Source organism: Triticum urartu, chromosome 5A, assembly GCF_056163025.1.
Source record: "Triticum urartu cultivar PI428250 chromosome 5A, HENAU_Tu73, whole genome shotgun sequence".
NCBI lineage: Eukaryota > Viridiplantae > Streptophyta > Magnoliopsida > Poales > Poaceae > Triticum > Triticum urartu.
Genome location: NC_141877.1, coordinates 583,426,563 through 583,446,630, shown reverse-complemented (window position 1 = coordinate 583,446,630; position 20,068 = coordinate 583,426,563). Strand labels below are relative to the sequence as shown.

Sequence of the window (20,068 nt, the reverse complement as noted above, 5' to 3'; positions counted from 1 at the left end):
CCCGACTGTAGAGAGCGAAGATATGAGCTGTGGACTCCTCGCCTGTGCAGGAGGCACATGTGCTGGAGGGGGCGCAACTCTTCGCGAAGAGGTTCTGCCTGGTGCTGAGGCGATCACGGGTCAGCAGACATGCGAAGATCTTGAGCTTCCGAGGGAGACGGGAGCTCCAAATGTCGATGGAGGTCTGGCAGAGAACCCCGCGCGGGGAAAGGAGATGAAACGCCGCACGCGAGCTGAACTTGAGGCGCTCCCCCCACGCCATGAACCTGCAGTCCGGGGCGTCGACCAGCACGAGGTCGCAAATGAGAGCCTGCACCTCCACCAGCTGGGTGGCAGCGACGGAGGAAAGGCGCGGCTGGAGATGCAGCCCTTCGGCGGCAACCGCCGCCACCGAGGCATTGTGCCGCATGGAGTGGGAGAAGAGGGCTGCGTAGTCGAAGCAGAGAGCGCCGCCGGGCCACCACCTGTCGTGCCAGAAGGAGGTGGAGCGCCCATCCCGGAGCTCAACCCGGGTGATAGCCTTGTACGTCGGGAGGCCCTGACGAATGATGATCTCAAGAAACGACGACGCAGAAGAGCGGTCGCCAATGTCTCCCCTGATGTTGTTCAGGAACCAACTCTTCCATGGCGGGCAGTCCGGCTGATGAAGCTTGTGAAGGAAGTTGAGCAGAAGACAAATGTTCTGGCGACGAAGATCACGAACCCCGAAGCCTCCCTCCTGCACATCTGCACACACCTTATCCCAAGCAATTAGACAGCGGGCCCCAGAGCAAGTATCCTTGCCGGTCCAAAAAAAGGCACGACGCCTACGATCGATCATCTCAACCACACCAGAAGGTAGCAAGTAGGAGCACATAAAGTAAGTAGACAGGTTATTAAGGACAGCGTTACAAAGGACCATCCTACCGTCGAACGAGAGAAGGAGGGCTTGCCAACCAGAGAGGTACCGGTCGAACGAGCGGATGAGGGGGTCATAAGAAGATAAGGGGAGTTTAAGCGGGGACAAGGGGAGGCCAAGGTACGGTTGGGGGAAGGAGGAGATAGGGCAGACAAGAATGGATGCCATGGCAGAAGACATGTCGGGGCTACAGTGCATGGGAATAAACCCAGACTTGTGGAAGTTAATAGCAAGGCCGGTGGGAAGGGCGGAAGCATCCAGGATGTTTTTGAGGTGTGTAACGGAGGGGATTCCTGCGCGGCAAAGGATAAGAGTGTCGTCAGCGTATTGCAGGACAGAGCACGGAAGGGAGGGGGAAACGGGGTGGGCGAGCCGACCCTTCGACCAAGCATCGTGAATAAGACGTTGAAGCACATCGGCAACGATGATGAAAAGATACGGGGAGAGGGCGTCACCCTTGCGGAGGCCATTACGACAGAGGATCCATTCTCCGGGGACATTGTTCAAAAGAATCGAGGTGTGACCAGTGGTAAGGATATCACGGATCCAACCACACCATCTCGAGTCGAAGCCCCGAACGGAAAGGATGGTAAGAAGGCTGGACCAGTTAACCGAGTCGAAGGCTTTCCGGAAATCGATTTTGAAAAGAATGGTGGGGGCTTTCCGGTTGTGACATGTGCGAAGGAGGTCGGCAGCGCAGACAATATTTTTCGAGATGCGCCGGCCAGGAAGAAAGCCAGTCTGGTCCGGGTCAACAAGCGAGTGAATGTATTTTTGCAACCGAGAGCACAACGCTTTGGTGATGGCTTTCATAATGCAGTTTTGGAGGGAGATGGGACGGAAGTCCGAAGGAGAGCGGGCGGCCTCAAACTTGGGAAGGAGGACAAGGAAGGCTCTGTTAATGCGAGAGAGGTCAAGGGTCCCCGCATGGAAATCGTGAAAAACCCCTTCGACGTCAGCAACGACAGTGTCCCAAAAAGAGATAAAGAACGAGGGGCCGAACCCATCGGGGCCTGGACTGGAGAGGCGGTTCATGGCGAGGAAGGCATGAAGGATCTCATCAGACGTGAAGGGGGCTGACAGATCAGCGCGGAGAGGGTTCGCATCTGGGTAGAGAGCAGAAAGAGAGAACCCCCAGCTGCAGGTGGAGGTGGTCCCCAAAAGCTCCTTATAGAAGCTCCGAAGAGCAGAGGCTTTGTCGTCGTGCGAGAAAAGATCCACCCTGTCCACCAAGAGGACAGGGATGCAGTTTTTGCGGAACCGGGAGGAGGCAGAGGCATGGAAAAAACCAGTGTTCTCATCCCCCTCAATGGCAAAGCGAATTTTAGCGCGAAGTTTCTAGTAAACGACCGGCTCCTCAATAGAGACATGCAGGGCATCAATAGTAAGAGAGCGAAGAAGACTTTCCAGGTGAGAGAGAGGATGCCTTTCCTCGATATGATCGAGGAAACCGATGAGGACCCGGCAGTCCTGCTCCCGGCGGGCCGCCGGCGCAACCCGTTTTGTCCACCGTTTACAACATAACCGGACCTGACGAAGACGAGCTACCAAACAAGCAGTGGGGTCGGGGCACGAGGCAGAGGCCCAAGAAGCGGCCACCGCTGATCGAAAGGAGGGGTGCAAGGCCCAGGCTTTCTCGTAGCGAAAAATAGGGGTTTTGGGGGTGGTGGAGGAGATAGCAGCAAGGAGGGGGATGTGGTCAGACGTGGAGTGTGCAAAAGAGGAGAGGGTGGAGGTTGGAAACTTGGCATCCCAGGCCACGTTGATCAGGACCCGGTCGAGGCGAGCAAGAATGGGAGACGACTGGCGGTTAGACCAGGTAAAGAGGCGGTCACAGAGAGGGAGGTCAATGAGGGAGAGCACGTTGATGAAATCATTGAACAAACCTGCTTCAGAACGAAAAAAGTTAGAGTTGTTGCAATCCTCGGGGGAGCGGGTAAGGTTGAAGTCGCCATGGAGTGGAGTCGCTGGGGGCATGGTTGGCCAGCTCGGCGAGGAAGCCAGCCTTGGAAGCATGGTCACAGGGCGCATAGATATTCGTAACACGGATCAGGGTGTTATCGTAGCAAAGGCGGAGATCAACCAAGAGGGCACGAGTAGAGGAGATGTCGTGCACGAGAGAGAAGATGCGGTCATCCCAAGCGGTGCAAAGGCCACCGGACGCCCCACAAGAGTCAACCAGGAGGAGCGAGCGGAGCGAGGGAGGGAGGAACGAGTCGGTTTTGCTTGTAGGGGGGGAGTCAAGTTTCGTCTCCTGGATCACAAGGAGAGCTGGATGCATGGCCTCAAAATCCGCACGTACATCACGACACTTGCATGCATTCCCAAGCCCACGCACATTCCACGTACACAGAGAGAAGGTACTAGTCATGGGCATCTGAGAGGCTCCAAACAGCAGACAACAAAAGGAAATACGCAGGCTTGATAAGAAGAACAAGTGGGCCTAAGGCCATTACAAACCCCATGGGGGGAAAAGAAAAAACATGAAAGGATACAGTACTCCGGCAACCCCACAATGGGGCCCACAGACGGGAGCACGAGATCAAGCCTACGTAACTAAAATGTGGGGAGGGGTGGCAAGGACATGCAGTGGCCCGATGACAGAGATGGCAGAGATTGGGAGCGGGGGGTTGGGGGCAGGAGGATGTATGTCGCTCATGGCGCACGGGAAGCCACCTCAGCGCGGGCCCCAGCCGCCAGAGCGTCAAGGTCAACACCGCACGGCGCCCCCAGGTCTTGAAGCAGATGGAGCGGGAGAGGCGCAGTAGCGCCGTCATCGGCGTCGATGTCGGCCGCCCTGATCGCGGCGCGGAGACGGGGAGACCCCTTGGAGGAGTCAAACCGAGCCGCCTTGACCGCCTTGGCCCGCTCAAGCATCTTCACGTAGCCGGTCGGCTCCTTTCCGGCGAGGCAGAGGCTGCGGCGCCCGACGGTGAATGACGAGTCAATGGAGCGCTTGCGGAGGCCACGGCGCTTGCGCGCCGCATGCTCATGCTCGTCGTTGCGGAGGTCGGAACGCTGCAGGAGCGGGGAGGGATGCAGCATAGGGACACACTCCTCGGAAGTAGCCATGGAGACCACGACGGAGGAGAGCGAGGAGTCAGAGACGGCACCAGACGCGGGCCCCTCCTCCACGACGAGGGGAGTAGCAGGCGGGAAGAGGGAGCACCAACGTGCGGGGAAGGGCTCCGAGAGAAGGCAAGAGAGGCGGCGCCCGATTTAGCGCCGGAGGCGGGCCATGCTGGTGCTGTCGGCAGCGTCGGGGTAGCCAGCAGGAGGCGCCGGGGCTGCAGGAGCTGTAGCGATGGAGAGGGAGCCAAACCCGCGCAGGCTCTCTGTGTCAATGTCGTCCATGGCCGTGGAGCGACGCACACGCGGCGAGGGAGGCGGAGAGCCGTCGGCAGGCTCGAAGTGGTGGGAGGAGACAGAGGAGCCATCTTCCTCCATAGTCCAGGAGCGGACACGGCGGATGGCAATGTCCGTGGACAGGTCACCATCGAAGTTGCGAAGAAGGAGCGCATGCGGCACACCATCCGCGTGCTCCAAGCGGATGACGAGGCGCACCGCAGAGAAGTTGAGGTCATTGAGGCAAAGGGGGTCGATGTAGCACACGTTGCCGATGGAGCGGAAGGCGTTGCAGATGCCACCCTCGTGCCAGTGCTCGAGGGGGAAGCCGGTGGCGGAGAGCTGGGTGAAGCAGGTGTACTCCTAGCCGAAACGGTTCTCGCCGTTCTCCGGGCGCTCGAGCATGATGACGTGGCCGTCGAAGGGGAGGGGGAAGAACTCGCGCAGGGCGAGCTCAGGGGCATGCTCCGACGAGAAGATCACCATCATGGCGCTGTAGTGGGAGGTGGCCAACCCAACGGAGGGGTTGCCGGCCCGCTGCTCGAACGCACGGCGAAGGAGGTCCGCCAGGCAATGTAACGGCGGGTCGATAAGCGCATAGGTGAAGCGCCGGGAGTGCGACATGTCTTCCACCAGCGGCATGAAGCACTCCCCATACTCCGGACGGCGATGGCTGCCCCCTGCTTGACTGCCCCGAGAGCTGCCGGGAGCGGAGGTGTGGCCACCCCCAGCTGCAGGCTCAGCAGTGGCCTCCCTCGAGGCAGCACTGGAGGACGGAGGAGCGCCACGGGGAAAAGGCATCGGCGGACACGAGAAGAAGGGCATGGTGCGTTCGGCTTCGACCTCGCGGTAGTACCGCATCATCCAGTGCTCCCGGGGTGGGGTGCGAGCGGGGGAGGTGGAGCGGGAGCGGGACGGGGACCGGCTAAGCGCGTCAGAAAGCCTGCAAGGCGACGGAGGGAGCAGTGAGACAGGAAGGGAGGGTGAGGTAGGAGAAGGAGGAATGAGTGTTGGAAATATGCCCTAGAGGCAATAATAAATTGGTTATTATTATATTTCCTTGTTCATGATAATCATTTATTATCCATGCTAGAATTGTATTGATAGGAAACTCAGATACATGTGTGGATACATAGACAACACCATGTCCCTAGTAAGCCTCTAGTTGACTAGCTCGTTGATCAATAGATGGTTACGGTTTCCTGACCATGGACATTGGATGTCGTTGATAACGGGATCACATCATTAGGAGAATGATGTGATGGACAAGAGCCAATCCTAAGCCTAGCACAAGATCATGTAGTTCGTATGCTAAAGCTTTTCTAATTTCAAGTATCATTTCCTTAGACCATGAGATTGTGCAACTCCCGGATACCGTAGGAGTGCTTTGGGTGTGCCAAACGTCACAACGTAACTGGGTGGCTATAAAGGTACACTACAGGTATCTTCGAAAGTGTCTGTTGGGTTGGCACGAATCGAGACTGGGATTTGTCACTCCGTGTAAACGGAGAGGTATCTCTGGGCCCACTCAGTAGGACATCATCATAATGTGCACAATGTGATCAAGGAGTTGATCACGGGATGATGTGTTACGGAACGAGTAAAGAGACTTGCCGGTAACGAGATTGAACAAGGTATCGGGATACCAATGATCGAATCTCGGGCAAGTATCGTACCGATAGACAAAGGGAATTGTATACGGGATTGATTAAGTCCTTGACATCGTGGTTCATCCGATGAGATCATCGTGGAGCATGTGGGAGCCAACATGGGTATCCAGATCCCGCTGTTGGTTATTGACCGGAGAGGTGTCTCGGTCATGTCTGCATGTTTTCCGAACCCGTAGGGTCTACACACTTAAGGTTCGATGACGCTAGGGTTATAGGGAAAGTATGTACGCGGTTACCGAATGTTGTTAGGAGTACCGGATGAGATCCCGGACGTCACGAGGAGTTCCGGAATGGTCCGGAGGTAAAGATTGATATATAGGAAGTATGGTTTTGGCCACTGGAAGTGTTCCGGGCATCACCGGTAGTGTACCGGGACCACCGCAGGGGTCCGGGGGTCCACCAGGTGGGGCCACCAGCCCTGGAGGCCTACATGGGCCAATAGTGGGAAGGGACCAGCCCCTAGGTGGGCTGGGGCGCCTCCCACCAAGGCCCAAGGTGCCTCCAAGAGGGGAAGGGGGCAAACCCTAGGCTCAGATGGGCCTAAGGCCCACCTAGTGGTGTGCCCCCCTCTCTCCCCCCTTGGCCGCCCCCCTAGATGGGATCTAGGGCTGGCCGCCACCCCTAGGGAGGGAACCCTAGGTGGGGGCGCAGCCCCTCCCCTCCCCCTATATGTACTTGAGGTTTGGGGCTGCCCAAGACATGTGATTTGCTCTCCCTGTTGGCGCAGCCCTACCCCTCTCCCTCCTCGTCTCTCGTAGTGCTTGGCGAAGCCCTGCTGGAGTCCCGCGCTCCTCCACCACCACCACGCCGTCGTGCTGCTGTTGGATGGAGTCTTCCCAACCTCTCCTTCTCCCCTTGCTGGATCAAGGCGTAGGAGACGTCACCGGGCTGTACGTGTGTTGAACACGGAGGTGCCGTCCGTTCGGCACTAGGATCATCGGTGATTTGGATCATGACGAGTACGACTCCATCAACCCCGTTCACTTGAACGCTTCCTCTTAGCGATCTACAAGGGTATGTAGATGCACTCTCCTTCCCCTCGTTGCTAGATTACTCCATAGATTGATCTTGGTGATGCGTAGAAAATTTTGAATTTCTGCTACGTTCCCCAACAGTGGCATCACGAGCTAGGTCTATGCGTAGTTACTATGCACGAGTAGAACACAAAGTAGTTGTGGGCGTCGATATTGTCAATTATCTTGCCGTTACTAGTCTTATCTTGATTCGGTGGCATCGTGGGATGAAGTGGCCCGGACCAACCTTACACGTACACTTACGTGAGACCGGTTCCACCGACTGACATGCACTAGTTGCATAAGGTGGCTGGCGGGTGTTTGTCTCTCCCACTTTAGTCGGATCAGATTCGATGAACAGGGTCCTTATGAAGGGTAAATATAAATTGGCAATTCACGTTGTGGTTTTGGCGTAGGTAAGAAACGTTCTTGCTAGAAACCTATAGCGGCCACGTAAAAACTTGCAACAACAATTAGAGGACGTCTAACTTGTTTTTGCAGCATATGCCTTGTGATGTGATATGGCCAAAGGATGTGATGAATGATATGTGTGATGTATGAGATGATCATGTTCTTGTAATAGGAATCACGACTTGCATGTCGATGAGTATGACAACCGGCAGGAGCCATAGGAGTTGTCTTAATTTATTTATGACCTGCGTGTCAATATAAACGTCATGTAATTACTTTACTTTATTGCTAACCGTTAGCTGTAGTAGTAGAAGTAATAGTTGGCGAGACAACTTCATGAAGACACGATGATGGAGATCATGATGATGGAGATCATGGTGTCATGCCGGTGACAACGATGATCATGGAGCCCCGAAGATGGAGATCAAAAGGAGCAAAATGATATTGGCCATATCATGTCACTTTTTGATTGCATGTGATGTTTATCATGTTTTTGCATCTTATTTGCTTAGAACGACGGTAGTAAATAAGATGATCCCTCATTAAAATTTCAAGAAAGTGTTCCCCCTAACTGTGCACCATTGCGAAGGTTCGTTGTTTCGAAGCACCACGTGATGATCGGGTGTGATAGATTCTAACGTTCGAATACAACGGGTGTTGACGAGCCTAGACATGGCCTCGGGACACATGCGAAACACTTAGGTTGACTTGACGAGCCTAGCATGTACAGACATGGCCTCGGAACACGGAAGACCGAAAGGTCGAACATGAGTCGTATAGAAGATACGATCAACATGAAGATGTTCACCGATGATGACTAGTCCGTCTCACGTGATGATCGGACACGGCCTAGTTGACTCGGATCATGTAATCACTTAGATGACTAGAGGGATGTCTATCTGAGTGGGAGTTCATAAGATGAACTTAATTATCCTGAACATAGTCAAAAGGTCTTCGCAAATTATGTCATAGCTCGCGCTTCAGTTCTACTGTTTAGATATGTTCCTAGAGAAAATTTAGTTGAAAGATGATAGTAGCAATTATGCAGACTAGGTCCGTAAACTGAGGATTGTCCTCATTGCTTCATAGAAGGCTTATGTCCTTAATGCACCGCTCAGTGTGCTGAGCCTCGAATGTCGTCTGTGGATGTTGCGAACATCTGACATACACATTTTGATAACTACGTGATAGTTCAGTTAAACGGTTTAGAGTTGAGGTACCGAAGACGTTTTGAAACGTCGCGAAACATATGAGATGTTTCGAGGGCTGAAATTGGGATTTCAGGCTCGTGCCCACGTCAAGAGGTATAAGACCTCCGACGATTTTCTTAGCCTACAAACTAAGGGAGAAAAGCTCAATTGTTGAGCTTGTGCTCAGATTGTCTGATTACAACAATCATTTGAATCGAGTGGGAGTTGATCTTCCAGATAAGATAGTGATGTTTCTCCGAAGTCATTACCACCAAGCTGCTAGAGCTTCATGATGAACTATAATATATCAGGGACATATATGATGATCCTTGAGATATTCGCGATGTTTGACACCACAAAAGTAGGAATCAAGAAGGAGCATCAATTGTTGATGGTTGGTGAAACCACTAGTTTCAAGAAGGGCAAGGGAAAAAAGGGATACTTCATGAAACAGCAAATCAATTGCTGCTCTAGTGAAGAAACCCAAGGTTGAACCCAAACCCGAGACTAAGTGCTTCTGTAATAAGGGGAACAGCCACTGGAGCAGAATTACCCTAGATACATGGTAGATGAGAAGGCTGGCAAGGTCGATAGAAGTATATTGGATATACATTGTGTTAATGTGTACTTTACTAGTACTCCTAGTAGCACCATGGTATTAGATACCGGTTCGGTTGCTAAATGTTAGTAAACTCGAAATAAAAGGCTGTGGAGTAAACGAAGACTAGCTAAAGGTGAGCTGGCAATATGTGTTGGAAGTTTTTCCAAGCTTGATGTGATCAAGCATCGCACGCTCCCTCTACCATCGAGATTGGTGTTCGCGTTGAGCATAGACATGATTGGATTATGTCTATCGCAATACGGTTATTCATTTAAGGAGAATAATGGTTACTCTGTTTATTTGAATAATACCTTCAATGGTCTTGCACCTAAAATGAATGGTTTATTGAATCTTGATCGTAGTGATACACATGTTCATGCCAAAAGATATAAGATAGTAATGATAGTACCACCTACTTGTGGCACTGCCACGTAAGTCATATCGGTATAAAATGCATGAAGAAGCTCCATGTTGATGGATCTTTGGGCTCACTCGTTTTGAAAAGTTTGAGACATGCGAAGCATGTCTATTGGTGTATATGCATGAAGAAACTCCATGCAAATGGACCGTTTGGACTCACTTGATTTTGAATCACTTGAGACATGCAAATCATACCACATGGGCAAGATGACTGAAAGCCTCGTTTTCAGTAAAATGGAACTAGAAAGAAACTTGTTGGAAGTAATACATTTTGATGTGTGCAGTCCAATGAGTGCTGAGGCGTGTAGTGGATATCGTTATGTTCTTACTTCACAGATGATTTGAGTAGATGTTGAGTATATTTACTTGATGAATCACGAGTCTGAATTATTGAAAGGTTCAAGTAATTTCAGGGTGAAGTTGAAAGATCGTCGTGACAAGAGGATAAAATATCTATGATATGATCATAGAGATGAATATCTGAATTACGAGTTTGGCACAGAATTAAGACATTGTGGAAATTGTTTCACAACTAATACAGCCTGAAACACCATAGTATGATGGTGTGTCCGAACATCATAACTGCACCCTATTGGATATGATGCATACCATGATGTCTCGTATCGAATTACCACGATAGTTTATGGGTTAGGCATTAGAGACAACCACATTCACTTTAAATAGGGCACCACGTAATTCTGATGAGATGACACCGAATGAACTATGGTTTAGAGAAACCTAAGCTGTCATTTCTTACAAGTTTGGGGCTGCGACGCTTATGTGAAAAAGTTTCAGGCTGATAAGCTCGAACCCAAAGCGGATAAATGCATCTTCATAGGACACCCAAAACAGGTGGGTATACCTCTTGTCTCAGATCCGAAAGCAATAAGGGATTGTTTCTAGAATCGGGTCCTTTCTCGAGGAAAAAGTTTCTCTCGAAAGAATTGAGTGGGAGGATTGTGGAGACTTGATGAGGTTATTGAACCGTGTAGGATCGAAAGTATGTCTAGAGGGGGGGGGGGGTGATTAGACTACTTGACCAAATAAAAACTTAACCTTTTCCCAATTTTAGTTCTTGGCAGATTTTAGCTATTTTAGGACAAGTCAAGCAATCATCACACAATTCAAGCAAGCATGCAAAGAGTATATTGGCAGCGGAAAGTAAAGCATGCAACTTGCAAGAATGTAAAGGGAAGGGTTTGGAGAATTCAAACGCAATTGGAGACACGGATGTTTTTCCCGTGGTTCAGATAGGTGGTGCTATCCTACATCCACGTTGATGGAGACTTCAACCCACGAAGGGTAACGGTTGCGCGAGTCCACGGAGGGCTCCACCCACGAAGGGTCCACGAAGAAGCAACCTTGTCTATCCCACCATGGCCATCGCCCACGAAGGACTTGCCTCACTAGCGGTAGATCTTCATTAAGTAGGCGATCTCCTTGCCCTTACAAACTCCTTGGTTCAACTCCACAATCTTGTCGGAGGCTCCCAAGTGACACCTAGCCAATCTAGGAGACACCACTCTCCAAGAAGTAACAAATGGTGTGTTGATGATGAACTCCTTGCTCTTGTGCTTCAAATGATAGTCTCCCCAACAACTCTTTCTCACAGGATTTGGATATGGTGGAAAGAAGATTTGAGTGGAAAGCAACTTGGGGAAGGCTAGAGATCAAGATTCATATGGTAGGAATGGAATATCTTGGCCTCAACACATGAGTAGGTGGTTCTCTCTTAGAACATATGAGTTGGAAGTGTAGATGTGTTCTGATGGCTCTCTCATTGAATGAAGAGGAGGTGGAGGGGTATATATAGCCTCCACACAAAATCCAACCGTTACACACAATTTACCAATCTTGGTGGGACCGAATCACAAACTCGGTCAGACCGAAATAGTAAACCTAGTGACCGTTAGAGATTTTCGGTGGGACCGACATGCAACTCGGTAGGACCGATATGGTTAGGATTAGGGCATAACGTAATGTCGGTGAGACCGATTACACAAACTCGGTGAGACCGATTTGGTAATAAGCTAACCAGAGGGTTGGTCAGGAAAACTCGGTGGGACCGATTTGCTCTTTCGATGAGACCAAAAAGTTACAAAAAGGAAACACTGAATTTACATTGCAATCTCGGTGGGACCGATCCGCTCTTTCGGTGAGACCGAAAAGTTACGAAAAGGAAACAGAGAGATTACAATCCCATCTCGGTGAGACCGAGATCCCTATCGGTAGAACCGATTTGCTAGGGTTTGGCAATGGCTATGACAAGTGAAACTCAGTGGCGCCGGATTGAAAGAATCGGTAAGGCCGAGTTTGGCTTTGGGTTTAGGTCAAATGTGGATATGGGAAAGTAGCTGAGGATTTTGGAGCATATCATTAAGCACATGAAGCAAGAGGCTTATTAAGCAACACCTCATCCCTCCTTGATAGTATTGGCTTTTCCTAAAGACTCAATGTGATCTTGGATCACTAAAATATAAAATGAAGAGTCTTGAGCTATTGAGCTTGAGCCAATCCTTTGTCCTTAGCATTTTGAGGGATCCACTTTCAACATCCATGCCATGCCAATCATTGAGCTTTCCTGAAATAATCATCTTGGAATAGCATTAGCTCAATGAGCTATATGTTGTTATGAATTACCAAAACCACCTAGGGATAGTTGCACTTTCAATCTCCCCCTTTTTGGTAATTGATGACAACATATAGATCAAAGCTTTGACAAATGATAATAAGAATGAAATATATCGTCGCTTTGAGAAGTATGTGATAAGTAAGAGCTCCCCCTAAATTTGTGCATATTTAAAATTTGCTTTGGACTGCAAATGCACAAAGAGTTAGAGTCATGGGTTACTCTTCCATGTCACATACATCTTGGTGGAGCGCTTAAAATGATAAGAATGAAATACATGCACTCATCACCAAGAAAAGTGAATGATCACATAAGATAGATAAGATAATAGCATTCACCAAGCATTAAGTGTAGCTTATGATCAAACACATGATCATCAATGTCTCACAGATAACGGCATAGTATCTCAAGCACTCAAAAGCAAACAAAGTTTGAAAAACCACCAAATAAAGCAAGAGAGAAAAAACAACACTCTCTCTCTCTCGAAGCCTATGATCTATACATTTTTCTCCCCCTTTGGCAACAAGTTATCAAAAAGTTCCTAGAAAATGCATAGTGCTAGATCGACTCTCAGGCTTGGTCTTCTGGTGGTGGTGGAGTCTGGATCACTCCAAGGACGAAGCCTTCTGTAGACGTGGTTGGAGTTGAGGCTGAAGTAGATGCTGGAGCTGGTGGAACTGAAGTTGTAGCTGGTGCAGAAGTGGTGGCTCTGGTGTCAGCAACTGGCACTGCATATGATCTCTGAGCTCTTGGCACTCTGGCAAATGCATCAGTTGTAGTCTTGCCCTTCCTCTCCTGCATATCATCCTGTAATTGTTCCACTGCAGACTAAATCTCTGTTACTTTGACATCCAAGTCATAGAACTTTTGTTCCATGATCCTCTCTAAGCTCTACTGATTCTGAGTGAGGGTGGCTAGTCCTTTCTCAATCCTCAGTGTGGATGCAATCAAGTAACTAAGCTGCTCCTGCTTAGTTTTCAAGAAATACTCAGATGCCTCCTCTTGAGTTGGCATCTTGGCAGCTTTCTCCTTCCTTGCCTTCTCCTTCTGTGCTTGTGCTTGAGCTGATGATGGTTCATTCTCATTCATCACAACTTGGTTGTCCTCAAAGTCTAGATGAATAGGCAAGTGTTCCTTGTCCAACAAGTATGTGCATGTGCCCATTTTTGAGTTGATTAGCTCCTGAATCTGAGGGGCATAACCACAGCTCCTCTTCTGATCTGATGCAGTCCTCTTGATAGTTTCTACTATGAGGCTCATGACCTTGAATTTCTGAGGCACATCAAATATATGTAGCAAGTTAATGGCGTGACCTCTGATCATTCTGTGATCTCCAGACTTGGGCAAGAGTGTGTGCCTAAGGATCCAGTTGATCGTAGGCAGTCCTGACAACAAGTGTTTTACGGACCCAAGCTTGTGAGTGTCAAGATCATCTACTGGAATCTCCTTGTACATATTTACCATTGAGTTATGATCCATCTTTTTCTTGGCATAGACATCCAAGTCATCCTCATGCTCCTCTGGGGCATTGATGAGCTGTGCCCACTCAGCAACAGTAGATTGGTACCTCGTACCTTCAGACATCCATGTGATCCTTCCATCTGGGTAGAAGTGTGCTGTGGAGTAGAATTGCATAATGAGTTCCTCGTTCCACTTTGTGAGCTTCTGCCCAACAAAGTCTGCAACTCCACAAGCACCAAAACTGTCAATCACACCAGAATAGTGTTCCTCATTGTCCTTGATGTACTTCCAATCAACCCATCTCATGTCACAAACTATGGGCTTCTTATCAAGCAGCACTGTCTCATAGAAATCTTGCTGTTCCTTGGTGTGAAACCTGTAATCAACAACAGTTCTTCTCCTTGAAGCATACGGGTCTGCTTCTCTCCACTTCCTCAGCCCTGAATCTCTTCTGAGCTTCATGTCCTCAGCCACAGGATGAGCATCATTGTGGTCTAGGATCTTGGGCTTGAGATTTCTCAGAACATGCTCTTCATCATCTTCTTCAGCAGCTTCAGGCACTGGGGCCTTGTTCTTTTCAGTTGCAGGTATGCTCCTTGTATTCCTCTTGGGTGCTGACTTGGGCTTGGAGGCAGCTTTGGGTGCTTCTTTGGGCTTAGACGTGGCAGCCCCTGATCTTATAGCATCACCCATAAGCTTAGGTGCCTTAGGTGCTGGTGCAGCAACCTCTTCTTCTTCCTCTTCTTCTCCTTTCCAAGCACTCTGGCTACGGTCTTCTTGACCCTTTCCTTCCTTTTCTTTTCTTCAGTAGCAACTGGCTCTATGGGTGCAGGCTTTTCAGGAATCTGAGTTGAAGCTCTGGCCTTTGGCATAGGCTGCCTACCTGCTGGCCTTTTGATTTTCAAGCCTGGCTTTGTGCTTTGAGCTGAGCCATACTCCTTCTTGAGCACAACTCTCTTTGATGTGGCTTCCTCTTCCTCTGCCACATAATCTTCGTCCTCAGAATCTGAAGTCCTCTTCTTCCTTTGTCTGGTGGCAGCTTTTGGTAAATTGCTTGGGGTGCTCTTGCTGCCTTCACCTGAAGAACTGGAGGGACTAGTGCCCTCACTCATGTGCACCTGCTCTTCTGACCTGTTCTGGCTGTCACTCTGATCAGACATGATGTAAAAGCTGACTGCTGACCCTGTGAAGAGTTTATAGATGAGGTAGAGTGAATGAGCATCACAAAATGCAGAGATTTTTGCAAAAGAATGATTCAAAAACTTAGTTTTAGTTTCCCACTGAAATCATCTCGGATCTACCGAATTTTAAACTCGGTGATACCGAAGCAGTTTTTGGAACCTAAACTAGTGAACTCGGTCAGACCAAGTCACAGTTCGGTGGCACCGAGACTGCTAGGGTTTCACAAAGTTCCAAAATCGGTCACACCAATTAGTAATTCTCGGTCAGACCGAGTTTCACTTGTGAAATGGCATAAGCCAAATCGGTGGGACCGAGTTTTTCAACTCGGTGGGTCTGAGATGGTTTCAGCGGAAACCTAACCCTAAAATTTTCGAATCAAAACTAATCTACGAATGCATTGACTGCATAGGAGTGTTTCAATCGTGGCAAGAATCATTAAGAACACAATGTGCTAGGAATCGAACGGGGAATAGCACTGTGATCGAGTCCATACCCTAGTTCGGCGGAGACTCGCTACGGCGGCAACGGCGGGGTTGAATTCCGTTGACGGCGATGGAGACCAGCGACTGGAGGCGGCTGGCGGCGAGGAGACGATCCGGAGACCACGATGGTAGAGCAAGCTATCGCGCGGGCGAAGGGGTTCGGAGAAATTTCCAAATTTTTGCCAGTGACTATATATAGCCCGACCCTGTCGGTGTGACCAAGTGGAACAACTCGGTGGCACCGAGATGCAAAACTGTATACAGTTATTGCAACTCGGTGTGACCGAATGGTTCAAATCGGTTGCACCGAGATCGAAAATTCAGATCAACTTAATGATCTCAGTAGGACCGAAAGTAGGATATCGGTCAGACCGAGAATCACAAAGAGGTTTTGGAAGTTTAAGTCTATGACGAATCGGGGACTCCGAGTGCTCCTCACACAGAGTGGTTCGAATCTGACTTGATCAAATTTTGTGATGTAGCATGAATAGAGTTTGAGACGAGAAAAGCATAGATAGCTAGAGGAGGTTCTTAGGCATTCTTGTCCATCCACTTGGCAAAAGGAAATAAAACCAAACAATCAAAACAACAAGTGGATGTCCTCGAATGAGTCAAATATGCAACCAACATGCTCACACAATAAAATGGCAATTGAAATATGTGACAAAGCATGCACAACCAATTCTAGCATCTATCAAGCAATTGGCGATGACTAGGTCATCTATATATGAGTATATTGACTTAGGAGTCAAGTGATAACACTTGATCATAGGTCATACTCATCGTTTAAGCTCAAGTGGGGTTACCACTTTTACATAAAGCATTGGTGTGTTCACATCTTTAGAGTTTCTTTAGCTCAAGTCTTAGAGTAAAGCTCCCCCTAGATGTGATATCCCCCCTAAGAGGGATGAACTAACCTTGGGTTTTGTCGATGATGACTTCATGTAGATGTTGAAGATGTGGATGCTCAATGTTAATGTAGATCACTTGGAGCTATCCATTTGAGTGAATTGCACTTTCAATACCTACATGGGTTAGTCCCACAAGGAACAAACAAGGATATCCATAGACATAGAGTGATGCACACACAAGATGATGTCCATGAAAACTTTAGGTTACCTTGTCCCTTGTCTTACCAATAAGGGGGTTTGTGACTCCTTGAACTAGTGCAAGATGTGGAAGTTGATTGCACTTGTTCTTGCCAAAATGATAAGAGTGAAGTATGTTGGCGAAGTCACCCTCAAGAACTCTCTAGTTCTTCTTCTTTTGGATCCACACCATCTTGATGGGAATCCTTGGAGTTGTAGTCGTACTTGATGAAGTGGAACTTGAAGTGGTCTTGGGAATCCACTTGACTAAGGTTTTAGGATCTTCTTCAAATGCATCAATTTCCTCTTGAAGCTTGTCCTTGCCTTTTTGCTTGTAGTCTTGTGGTGGAAGATCATCTTGAGCTTGTGTTCCCTTGAAGGAAGTGTCATACTTCTCTTGTTGAGGAACAAACTTTGTCTTGGGGTATTGATCTTCTTCCCACTCAACTCCATTGGCATTGAACTTTCGTTCAAAACTAACACCTTGATTCTTCCGGTGCATTCCTTGCTTGCGCACAATTTCCTCGAATTGCTTACTCCCAGCAAGGCTTTTGTACACTCCTTTCTCTATAATTCCCTTCAATAAGCTATTTTCTTGCTCAAGTGTAACTTGGCTAAGAGAATCATTAGTGGAATCAAGAGAACTACTAGAAGCAACAATATTGGATTTAGCATGATCATTGTTACTACTAGAGGAAGAATCTTTCTTGTTCTTGTTACTAGACTTGACTTGAGGCATGTAAGTGGATAAGAGTAAACGCTTGGCAATGTAAGAAGAACTTTTCTTGCGGAGATCATCATTGATTGCCTTTAAAAACTCATGCTCTTGCTCAAGATTGAGCTTTTCAAAGCGTAACTTCTCATGAGCTCTTAAAAGTTCTCGATGATCTTCGAAGATAGTTTCATGAGCTAACTTAAGAGTGTTTAGTTCTTTAGTTAGAGCCTCAATCTCCTCCTTATCATTGTCATCCGTTTTATCTTGATTAGCATGATTAATTGACGTTTCATCATAGTATTCATCACTAGAGTTGTCAACAAGTAAATCGTCATCACCTAACAAGTCATCTTCATCACTATTAAAATCAACATACTCGGGGTGTGTTACCTTAGGACCTTTGGTCATGAAGCATCTTCCAATTCCTTCATTTGGTGAGTCAAATATGTCGTAGGAGTTGGTTGACACAAGTGCTAGACCGGCAACACCTTCATCTTGAGTATATTCGGATTCAGAGTGATAACTTCTCTCGGAGTGGTTGTCGGAGTCGGAGCCGGATACCCATTCACCAACATGAGCTTGATGTCTTCGTTTTGTGTAGATCCTTGATGATTTTTCCTTCCTTTCCAAATCCTTGCTTCTCCGTGAGTGTCTTCGTTCATAACGATCATCTCTACTCCTTCTCTCTCTTGGTGGTGATTCTTCTCTTTTGCTTCTTCTTTTTGGAGAGTCTTCTCTTCTCTTGTAGGGAGCCGTACACTCATTGGAATAGTGTCCGGGTCTTCCACAATTGTAGCAGTTTCGCTCTCGACTAGAAGATCTTTTGTCATTGTAGGACCTTGACTTGGAGCTTCTATCTTTGCTTCTACTCTTGTAGAACTTGTTGAAGTTTTTCACCATTAAGCTCAATTCTTCATTGAAGTTTTGTTTCTCACTTGATGATGTAGGGGCTTCACATGAGGCTTTGTAGGCACCACTTGATTTGTTGTGAAGTTCCTCTTTATCCTTAAGTGACATTTCATGAGCAACAATTCTTCCAATCACCTCCGTTGGCTTGAGATCTTTGTAATTGGGCATCATTTGGATCAATGTGCACACGGTATCATATTTTCCATCCAAGAATCTTAGAATCTTCTTGATGATGAATCTATCGGTCATCTCTTCACTCCCTAAGCCGGCAATCTCATTTGTGATGAGAGCAAGCCTAGAGTACATTTCAGTGACACCTTCACCATCCTTAATTTTGAACTTGTCAAGTTGACTTTGAAGCACATCCAATTTGGATTCCTTGACGGAGTCGGTACCTTCGTGCATATCAATCAAAGTGTCCCAAATTTCCTTTGCATTCTCAAGACGGCTGATTTTGTTGAATTCTTCGGGGCACAATCCATTGAAGAGAATATCACAAGCTTGAGCATTGTATTTCAACATCTTCAGCTCATCCGCGGTAGCTTCACGGTTTGGTTCTCTCCCATCAAAGAAGTCACCTTGCAAACCAACACACACAATAGCCCAAACGGCGGGGTTATGTCCAAGAATATGCATTTTCATTTTATGCTTCCAACTAGCAAAATTAGTACCATCAAAGTAAGGACCTCTACGGTGATAATTTCCCTCGCTAGACGCCATACTCTCCATGGTTGTGAAACCAAGGCTATGACCACCAAAAGCTATGGAAATCAAAGCAAATGGAGACCAAAGCTCTGATACCACTTGTAGGATCGAAAGTATGTCTAGAGGGGGGGGTGTGATTAGACTACTTGACCAAATAAAAACTTAACCTTTTCCCAATTTTAGTTCTTGGCAGATTTTAGCTATTTTAGGACAAGTCAAGCAATCATCACACAATTCAAGCAAGCATGCAAAGAGTATATTGGCAGCGGAAAGTAAAGCATGCAACTTGCAAGAATGTAAAGGGAAGGGTTTGGAGAATTCAAACGCAATTGGAGACAGGATGTTTTTCCCGTGGTTCAGATAGGTGGTGCTATCCTACATCCATGTTGATGGAGACTTCAACCCACGAAGGGTAACGGTTGCGCGAGTCCACGAAGGGCTCCACCCACGAAGGGTCCACGAAGAAGCAACCTTGTCTATCCCACCATGGCCATCGCCCACGAAGGACTTGCCTCACTAGCGGTAGATCTTCACGAAGTAGGCGATCTCCTTGCCCTTACAAACTCCTTGGTTCAACTCCACAATCTTGTTGGAGGCTCCCAAGTGACACCTAGCCAATCTAGGAGACACCACTCTCCAAGAAGTAACAAATGGTGTGTTGATGATGAACTCCTTGCTCTTGTGCTTCAAATGATAGTATCCCCAACAACTCTTTCTCACAGGATTTGGATATGGTGGAAAGAAGATTTGAGTGGAAAGCAACTTGGGGAAGGCTAGAGATCAAGATTCATATGGTAGGAATGGAATATCTTGGCCTCAACACATGAGTAGGTGGTTCTCTCTTAGAACATATGAGTTGGAAGTGTAGATGTGTTCTGATGGCTCTCTCATTGAATGAAGAGGAGGTGGAGGGGTATATATAGCCTCCACACAAAATCCAACCGTTACACACAATTTACCAATCTCGGTGGGACCGAATCACAAACTCGGTCAGACCAAAATAGTAAACCTAGTGACCGTTAGAGATTTTCGGTGGGACCGACATGCAACTCGGTAGGACCGATATGGTTAGGGTTAGGGCATAACGTAATGTCGGTGAGACCGATTACACAAACTCGGTGAGACCGATTTGGTAATAAGCTAACTAGAGGGTTGGTCAGGAAAACTCGGTGGGACCGATTTGCTCTTTCGGTGAGACCGAAAAGTTACAAAAAGGAAACACTGAATTTACATTGCAATCTCGGTGGGACCGATCCGCTCTTTCGGTGAGACCGAAAAGTTACGAAAAGGAAACAGAGAGATTACAATCCCATCTCGGTGAGACCGAGATCCCTATCGGTAGAACCGAT

The 20,068-nt window shown here is 48.0% G+C and overlaps 1 pseudogene; it reads right to left on the bottom strand.

Moving 5' to 3' along the window:
* Positions 1-3,528: 3,528 nt before the first annotated feature.
* Positions 3,529-5,107, bottom strand: LOC147973061 (uncharacterized; annotated as a pseudogene).
* Between the last annotated feature and the right edge of the window lie 14,961 nt (positions 5,108-20,068).